Raw genomic sequence first — 9446 nt, 5'->3', positions numbered from 1 at the left:
TTTTTTATGCCCATCCTGCCCATCCCTACCTGTGTTCAGTTCTGTTTAAGAAGAGTCTTCCTCAACGCTGAGTCTTTTATATCAACTGCTCCTTTTCTGCACTGCTCAGAGAAAGTGGCACAAGGGTAACATCTGCTCAACCAACACTGGAGACTCATTTCTTCCTGATGACGTCAATCGATTGAATGGAGTTTCCATGATCATGAGACCAGCAGCATGTGAAACTGAATTATATCTGCTCCTAATTTGACAAAAGTAATACCAGCTGGCGTCATGAGAAGTTGTGTGATGACCGTGATAAGTAAATATAAGCATGAAGGGCAAGGAATGTTTAAGTGCGTTGAACGGTGAACACGTATATAAAATAATAATCAAAACAGCACAACCTCGAGTGAGTTTATAATACGTGTGATAGAGATCTCTGTGAATGAAGTGTGATTGTAAGAAAGAATGTGAGTATGAGAATATGTGTTAGTAAATACAATGTATGAGAATGTGTGATGATATTTGAAAGAATAAAGCAATTGATAAGTGTGTAGAAATGACTGCAAAGATGAGAGGCTGCTGTTAAGAGAGAGTGAAGGCTGTCGTTTGTGAAAAGTTGCTTTCTCCAGTGTGCTGAATGTTGTCTAAAGAACGTCTGCCTTAGCCATTTAAACTACTTGGGCATGAAGTGGGATACAATCTAATAAAGAAGACTAATAAAAGAAGATTAAATACTCTTGTTCAGAGTCTGGGGTAGCAGAGGCCCTCATATGTCATTATTTGTAAGTCTGTGTCTGTTAAGTCTGTGCTTCTTTGTCTGTCACCTGACTAATCAATAATGTGAAGAAGATCCTAAAGATGGGGGACGCCCCACCTAGTAACTTAGTAATAGGGGATCACATGTAAATATCTAAAAACTGCTATAGCAAGTAAAATCAAAAGTGTTAACAAGAATAATATTAATTGATATTGATAATCCATCCTGTACTTAGTCAATGAGCCTGGACTGTCATCGATGAAGCCTAGAAACAGAAACAGTGTTAAATAAAGATGACCTACTGACCCTGCTGAATTTCAGAAAAGGGAGATGCTAGGCAGAAGGTCAGTTAGGAATGAAAAGATCTGAATTTCAATAACGTATTGTAAGCATAAAAGATACGTAACTTCAAAACTATAGATGCTCTTTTATTCCAGATTGAGTAAACACTGTGACCCATGGATGAAACACGCAGCATATTCCTATACAAGCTGCAAGAAATAGTTTAACAGCAAGTTGGGCAGAGAAATTAGATGTAATCTGACCAAGGAGTGTGTGAATGTTTGCTTATCAATCATAGATTAATGAACAGCAATTATTGGAATTATTTCCTTGCATGCTGATTAGTTGTGCAAGTGTAAGGGTATAACATCCTGTATAATAAAATGTTTAAATGATAAAAATAATTGTAAAGTGCAAACAGGCTAAATGTTGTCTTATTAAACTAGAATAATATCTTCCTCTAGTCTTCAAATACATTACAGAGAAGAGTGATTACATATTGTGATTTATGGCAGATATTTATTATTATTAACACTTCAGTAATAAGGAAATGTATTAGAACTGAATACATGCATTCATTCGTATCTGTTGCTGATTAATTTTATGAAGATTTGTTGTTACATCAATGTATTAAGTTTAGTGCTCAGTGATAAGACACATAGATGAGTAGATTGTGAAGTCACTTATAAATTAGGAAAATTATATTATATAGGAATAATTCAAATGTTTACCATTAGTCTATATAAACTGTGCTGTTGTAAGAGATTTGTCTCTTGATAAGATACGCTACAGTTTGTTATAAGGTATAGATGTTATAAGATTCTGTTTTAGACAAAAATGAATACACCAATAAGTTCAAATATGTAACATCTTGTTATAATTTACGACACCTGTGATGGATAACTGATGCAATGTGTTTATTTTGTGTAGTGTATTATCCTACTGAAGGAACATTTAAACTAGCCTGATTAAAATGTAATAACCCGCCATATTGATTTATCTGTAACTCTTATTTATGATGTATGATATGAGACTGGGAACTGAGAGTCTAGGATTTCCATTAATAGTGCTGTGTATTGTATTATACATACGTTTGATAAAGTATTGTTTTATGTGATGTATTTGTTCTACCCTTCACCCTTCTTTATTTAGCATAGTAAGTATTTTAGTTTGGCCACTCAATTTAGTGGTTGTTCAGACCTCTCCAACTCAGTGGTGGTGCTTTATCAATGAAGAGAAGGTGGTGTTCGACAAATGAAGATTTAAAGTGACTGTACTGCACTAATGACTCTTGGTCTGCTGCACATACCTGATAACAGCTGGTGAAGAAACGACTCGCTTATCCAAAGTGCAAGGAATTTCAGAATCAAACAAAGATTGTAAGTCCAGCTAAGTAAATCTGATGCCATGATATGATATGTGCAGATGTTTGGGGCAGAAACAAAGTTTTTATGGAGTTTAACACAAACAGAATGTGAAATGCCACTGAGGTAAAGAGATGAGATGTTGAATACAAGGACTCCCATGATGGACTGCTGTATCCAGTGCAGGACTGAAGTGAAGTGTTCCTCTGCTGAATGGAAAGTCACCATGTGTGCATCTCATTAGCTCTATAATGGCAATCAGACTGGTTAGTTTCTGTTCCAGTAATGTCAAAGACTATTTAGTTCCTGTACCAGCCTCACGTTTGTTTGGAGGGATCTGCAAAGCCACCAAGCAAAAAGAGTTTATCTAAAAACTACTGGTTGGACAAGGCATGTATATTAGACGTTTAATGAATATACTTGAAAGTATTATATAAGAGTGGCTCCAGGGTATGAGGATATACATAATTTACCAACAATGATATAAATTTTAATCTGAAAAGAATACAACATCCCATAGTGAAGTTGGGGAAGATAGAAGAGAGTGTCCAATTATGCAATAACACTGGTAAAGAAGAACAATTATTAATAATCATAGCAATAGATCTGGAATAGCATCTGATTTATGTCACAACTATTGTAACTCATTTAAAGAGATCAGACACCAAAGGGTGGGCACAAATATCAACATCCTGTAGTTAGAAAAGTTATAAGTGCCAAAGGATAGTAAAGCCCACTGAGGTGCTCTATAGATTCAAAATGTAATCTGCGGCTATGGTGCCCACTGCACGGGCCCAGTGATACTCAGTTACAACACGGACTGTCTAAGTAATGAAAGACACAACAGGACAAAGAATATATTCACCTCTGGTAGATCTCCACCTACACCACCGGTGGGATTTAGTGATCACTATTTAGTAACACCATGTTAAATGTAATTGTTCGTCCAATTGTATGGTAACTTACCATTGTTAAATATTTATTTACACTTGTATATTAGTCGAATGAAAAAGCAGCTACATTGGCACTACACCACATTTCCACAAACGTTCCTGAGGAGCGGTCTACACTGTCAAGGGGGATCGAGTACCTTTTCCTTTGTGGATAAGACCGTCAAGGATTGTTTTTGTCACAGATACAGTGACAAAGGGTGGTATTCGTAATGAGAATATAAGTTTAATATGTCACTGTGCTCTGTGCAAATATTTGAAATCTACTTTTCTTGCCACTTACATGTACAGCTAACACAAAGCCAGATTTAGCACTCAGGGGTTCACCATATAAGAACTGCTAGGCAAGCAATTTCTGTGTGTCAAACTCAGCATGAAACTGTATCCTCTCTTTGCCTTGTTTGGAATTGTGTTATTGACCAAAGTGGGGGCCTGCACAGGAGAAAGAGTATAAAGCCTTGGAACATTGCCCGGCACACCTTTGACGCCAATGGACGGATGGATGGGAGATACTGTCATCTGATTCAGAGAATCCTTCCTACGCAGCGACAAAAATGGCAGACTCTATACATCGGGCTCCCACTACCCGAAGGTCTTGTCATGGTTTCCTCATCTGTTTTGCAGAGTAAACCGTCATTAAAGAAACCTAAGGTATTGCTCCTATGTGATTTCTTATCGCCGTTTCACTAAGGGAGGGGTATCGCCTTTTATTTTTATATCTATATAGTTTCATGGTATGTAACATGCTACAGTTACAAAAGAATTTATTCCAACAAGGGAGCTGCTGGATACACCGTTTAGTTATATTCAATCCTTTTCTTTATGTTTAAAAATTCATTGTTTAATCTAAATTTACCCAACCAATTGGAACACAAACACAACGTTATTTACAAGATAAGAAATTAATAAGTACAACAGGAAAACCCAAGAAAAATCAGTGAATGTACAACCTTCCTACAATGCATCACTCCGGCAGCGCTGACTGCCGGGTCGCTACATAGCCCCCTTCCAAGAGGGTTTAGTGTCCTCACAACCCTAGACGTTACATTCAAAGTCTAATAAATATCCCGGCCGGCGAACACGCTTTGGCCTGCTTGACTCTCCACTACTCGTGTCAGGTTCAGTCCCGAGACTTTCAATGTCTGTCTCGACACCGAGTGTGGAGGTTGGAGAGCCACTTTGAGTTCCAATTCCTTCTGGTGCTGGGGCCAATGGGTGGTATGGTGCCAAACGATCTTTATGTAGCACTACCCGTCTGCCCCGTCCAGGCATTCGGACCAGGAAAACAACTTCCGAAATCGTGTCCAGAATTTCTCCCGGTCCCTGCCAATGGTTTGTCAGTTTTGGGGACAATCCCTGTTTCCTTTGTGGGCAAAACACCCACACTTTGTCCCCTTGCTTCAGTGCTGGTACATGCGGCCGAGTGTCATATGCCCGCTTCTGGCGGGCTCCAGCTCCCTCTAGGGCCTCTCTGGCCAGTTGGTGCACAGTGTCCAGTCGCTTTTTCAATCACTGGCATAGTCCATCGGGGCCACCAACAAGCTCCAGGCTCAGGGGCGACCAAACACCAAGTCCACCGGCGTCGCATCTCTCTTCGAACATCAGCCCGCCGGTGTGCACTGACTTTCGAATTCCTGAGCGGCCGTCCCTATCGCCCACAAGACCAGAGGCAAATGTTGGTCCCAGTCTCTCTGGTGTTGACTAGTGAGGATGGCAAGTTGGGCGCCAGGGTGCGGTTAAACCGTTCGACCAGTCCATGCGCTTTGAGGGTGAAGGGGAGTGGTTCGGTCTTCTTCACCCCAGCCGCTGACACACCTCTTTAAACAAGCGGCTCTCGAGTTCCGCCCTTGATCACTGTGCAGTTCATTGGGACCCGAATCGAGTGAACATTTCATCCAGCAATTTTTGGCGGCTGTGGAGGCACTTTGATCTGGAATGGCATATGCCTCCGGCCATTTAGTAAAGTAGTCCATCGCCACCAAAACAAAGCGATTTCCGCCTGTGATAGGGAAAGGACCCAGTACATCTACCCCAATCCTCTCCATGGGAGCCCCAACAAGATACTGCTGCAATGGCGCGTGAGAGCGTAGGCCAGGTCCTTTCTGTGCAGTACAAGCGTCACAGCAGTGGGCGTGCATCTCCGCATCTTGCGACACCGGGCCAATAGAATGCTGCCGCTTGGCGCACTGTCTTTGCATTTCCAAAGTGCCCAGATCCAGCTGCTCCATGAACCCAACGGAGGACCGTGCACGTAAAGCCTGGGGAACCAGAGTTGCAAGCGGTCAGTTCCCCCTTGGTGCCTGCCATCCGTAGATCACCATCGTGCAACTCCAGGCTGCCCCACTGAGAATGTAACAACTTGAGTTCCGGCCCTGGGAAGACACGGTTTGCCAATCAGGGCATTCCTGGGTCTCCAGCCAACCCCTTACCTTCTCTAGCACTGGTGCTTGCCTGTAGTTGCCGTAACTGGTCAATGGTGAATGGTTCCCCTGCTCCATCAGTGTCCTCTAGCCCGGCTGCTGCTGATGATGGTCCCATACCCTTTCTTCTTGCCGGCGGCAATATCGACAGTCATTGAGGATGCATGGTCGCCTAGAGGGGCATCAGCATTTGCATGCTGCCGTCCTGGTCGGTGTTGCACCTCGAAATCATACTCCTGAAGTATCTCTATCCACCTTGCCACCTGGCCCTCAGGTTGCCGAAGTTTAACAGCCATGTAAGGCTAGCATGGTCAGTTCAATGTAAACTTAGTGCCCAAAGGTAAGGCTTGAAGTGTCGTACTGCCAGGATCACTGCCAATAGCTCCCGCCCGCGCAGTAATTTTTCTCCGATCGACTGAGGCTGCAGCTATAGTAGGCCACCACTCTCTCTCGGTCTCCCCTCTGGGAGAGTACTGCCCAACCCCACATTACTGGCGTCAGTGTCCAAAATAAAGGGTTGGTTGGGGTCAGGGTAAGCCAGGACAGGTGCACTGGTAAGAGCAGCTTTAGTTGTTGAAGGCATCGGCGCAGTCCTCCGTCCCACCCAAACTGTTGGCCCTTACTCGTCAGCTGGTGCAAGGGGCTAGCAATGGTTGCAAAGTTTCTCACGAATCTCGGTAGTATGAGGCTAAGCCCAGAAAGCTCCACTTGGCTTCGGTGATGTTTGGTGGGGGCCAGTTGCTCCGGCAGTCACCTTGGCTGGGTCGGTAGCCACCCACTCCGCTAACCACATGTCCCAGAAACTGAGTCTGTCGGAGAGGAGGTTACATTTGAGGGTTCAACCGCAACCAGCCTCTGAATAGCTGTCAAGACTTCCCTTAAATTGTGGACAGCCTGGTCAAAGTCTCTGGCATGGATTAACAGATCGTCCAGATAGACCACACATCGGGTTAGGGAATGTCTTTTAGGACCCGCTCCATCAGTCTTTCAAAGGTGGCGGTGCGTTACACAGTCCAAACGGCATCACCTTGAATTGCCACAGCCCTTGTCCGATGGTGAATGCGGTTTTGTGTCGGTCCTCTGGTGCCAGTTCCACTTGCCAATACCCACTGCGCAAGTCCAAGGTGCTGAACCAACAGGATCCAGCCACATAATCCAATGCATCATCGATGCGTGGCAGTGGTATGAGTCTTTTCAGTGACTTCGTTTAACCTCCGAAAGTCCACACAGGCGCCAACCCCGTTTTCTTCCGTACCATGACCATAGGTGCAGCCCAGGGGCTGTCCGAAGGCTCAATAACGTCGTTGGCTGCCATCTCACAAATCATTTCCTCGGCAGCTTGGCCGCAGAGGCAATGGTGGGGCGCAAACGAATGGGAGCGGCATGGCCAGTGTCTATGTGGTGTTTCACTAAATTCGTTCTAGTACAGTCCTCCTCTCGAGCCAAAAATGTCCACAAAGTCTCTCAATAATTGTTGAAGTTGCTCCTGCTGTGGCGCGTTCAGATGTTCCCCACTTGGCTGACCCAATTCCTCTACAGCGGCAACTGTCTCAGCTGATGGGTGGTCGTGTGAGGGAAAACCGTTGGGAAGCACTGGTCTGAGCTGCAACACTTCTCCTGGGGGTCCCTCTTGAGTCTCTGCATCTTCCGAACAGGTCGGGAGCGGTGAGCCGTGGTATCCAGGCAAATCCAAGCCAGCAGCCCTTCCAGGACGGTTCCAGCCCGATTGGGCGACACAGTCTCATTACCTATGCAGAGGACGGCCCTAGACACATCAACACATGCTCCCCAGTGGGCCAACAAGTCCAACCCAATAATGCACTGGTCTTTAATGTCCATAAGCCAGAATTCGTGGTTGGTCCAACCACCACAGATAACAGTTTCTTTCCGGGCATTACTGTCCGTTCACCCGTAACAGTGCGTAGTTAAGCTATTTGTGGGGTCCAGCCCTCTGGAAGAAGACTAGCGGTTTCTGGCAACACTCCTTTTCTTAGCAAACAAATAGTGGACCCGTGTCCACTAAAGGCACTGCATGGCCGTCCATCAATAGTGCAGTCTAGGTATAGTCCAGTGGAAAATCCACAGCGCCCAACTTTGAAGCAGTCTTTGTTGAGGGTGCTGAAAAGCGGGCGAGGGTCCCCTCACGGCCTCACCCGATGTCGTTTCCCTGCGGTGATGTTATGCGAGAGCAGCGGACTTGGGGCAGGGCAATCCCTGGCAAAGTGCCCTGGTTCTCCGCTTCGAAAACAGCAGTCTACTCGTTGTCTTTGTTCGTTGTTAGTCGACTCGGGCGTGGCGTTCCGTCTTAATCCCGGTGACTCAGCCTGTAGTACTTCTTCAGCCACGCTCAGCCTCTCGTAGTGCCTCGCTCAAATCTACGAGGTGTGCGATAGACAGACATGCTGGCGAGAGCGTTCTGGTGTGAGGGCCCAGGAGCGCATGAAGACTGAGTTCCTCCTACGCTGCTGTCGAGAAGTAGGGGTAACACTTTTCACCATTATATACCCTGATGTCAGCGACAAATGTTCCTACACTCTCACCTTCACGCCCGACGTCGGCTAGTCAGCTTTTCTCTGTTGCATTCTGCTGAGGGTTCTTTGTCCAAAGCGACTGGTGAGGAGCAGCGGTGAGAGCCAAGATCGACACTCTTCCGATGTCAGATCAATGAGTACCTGAAGTGTGGGACCCTCAAGGCAAGACCAAGTGTATCGCAGCTTCCTCGTGGTTCCACTCATTGTGTATCGTGGCCAGGTCCACTTGTGCAAGGTAGGGCTCTAAGGCGTCAAATCCGGCTGTATCGCGCAGCTTAGCAGGTGACCGAGAGAGGACCGGCCGACTAGTAACCTGGGGTATGCGCGGTGGCTGCGGCCGCCCACTCTGGCTGTGCGGGCGATCGCAACACTGTCCGGGGAACACTGGCACCATCAGGTCGGTCTGCCTCTTTTCTCCGCAGCTCGCTGATCAGGGCTTTAGCGTAGCGGCTGTTCTCTAAGATGGCACGCTCTACTTCTTCAGAGACTCTGTTCCATGCGGCGTCTTCTAAACAGCCTGGTCTCCCACTTCGACACCAATGTAGCGACCTGGTGATGGAGTCTTGAGGTTTTCAAGCCGAACTCTGCCGTGCATCTCTCCCAAGCTGTCAGCTAGCGGATTACAGCGTTATGCACGCAGCTGTACCCAAGTTCTTTAAGTAGCGAGCACTCGTGTCCCATACACCCATACCGACTACGAGTGTCTACGGCAGCATGCAGCTGTACCCAGCTTCAAGTAACGAGCACTCGTGTCCCATACACCACACGACTCCGAGTGTCTCAGCATTAATTGCTTAGATAAAATCTTAGCAATGAATAACAGCTCTGTCCTGTTGTATCTCTTTATTCACAGATAGCCAGTAAACAAAGCTCGACATTATTGCACTGCCATGGTCAAGGTCGTACGCGAGACACATTTCACATAACCGGTACTTTTTACAAAATAAAGAACCCCAGCAGCGATGACCCAAACCCACCCAACTAATTGAACACAAACACAACGTTATTTACAAGATAATAAATTAATAAATACAACAGGAAAACCCAAGAAAAATCAGTGAATGTACAACCTTCCTACAATGCATCACTCCGGCAGCGCTGACTGCCGGGTCGCTACAATACTTATTTAAGACATTGATTAAAAAGTTCTTTACAAG

The sequence above is a fragment of the Polypterus senegalus genome, chromosome 2 (assembly GCF_016835505.1).
Source record: "Polypterus senegalus isolate Bchr_013 chromosome 2, ASM1683550v1, whole genome shotgun sequence".
In the NCBI taxonomy this organism is placed as follows: domain Eukaryota; kingdom Metazoa; phylum Chordata; class Cladistia; order Polypteriformes; family Polypteridae; genus Polypterus; species Polypterus senegalus.
Note: the sequence above shows the minus strand (reverse complement) of the source record.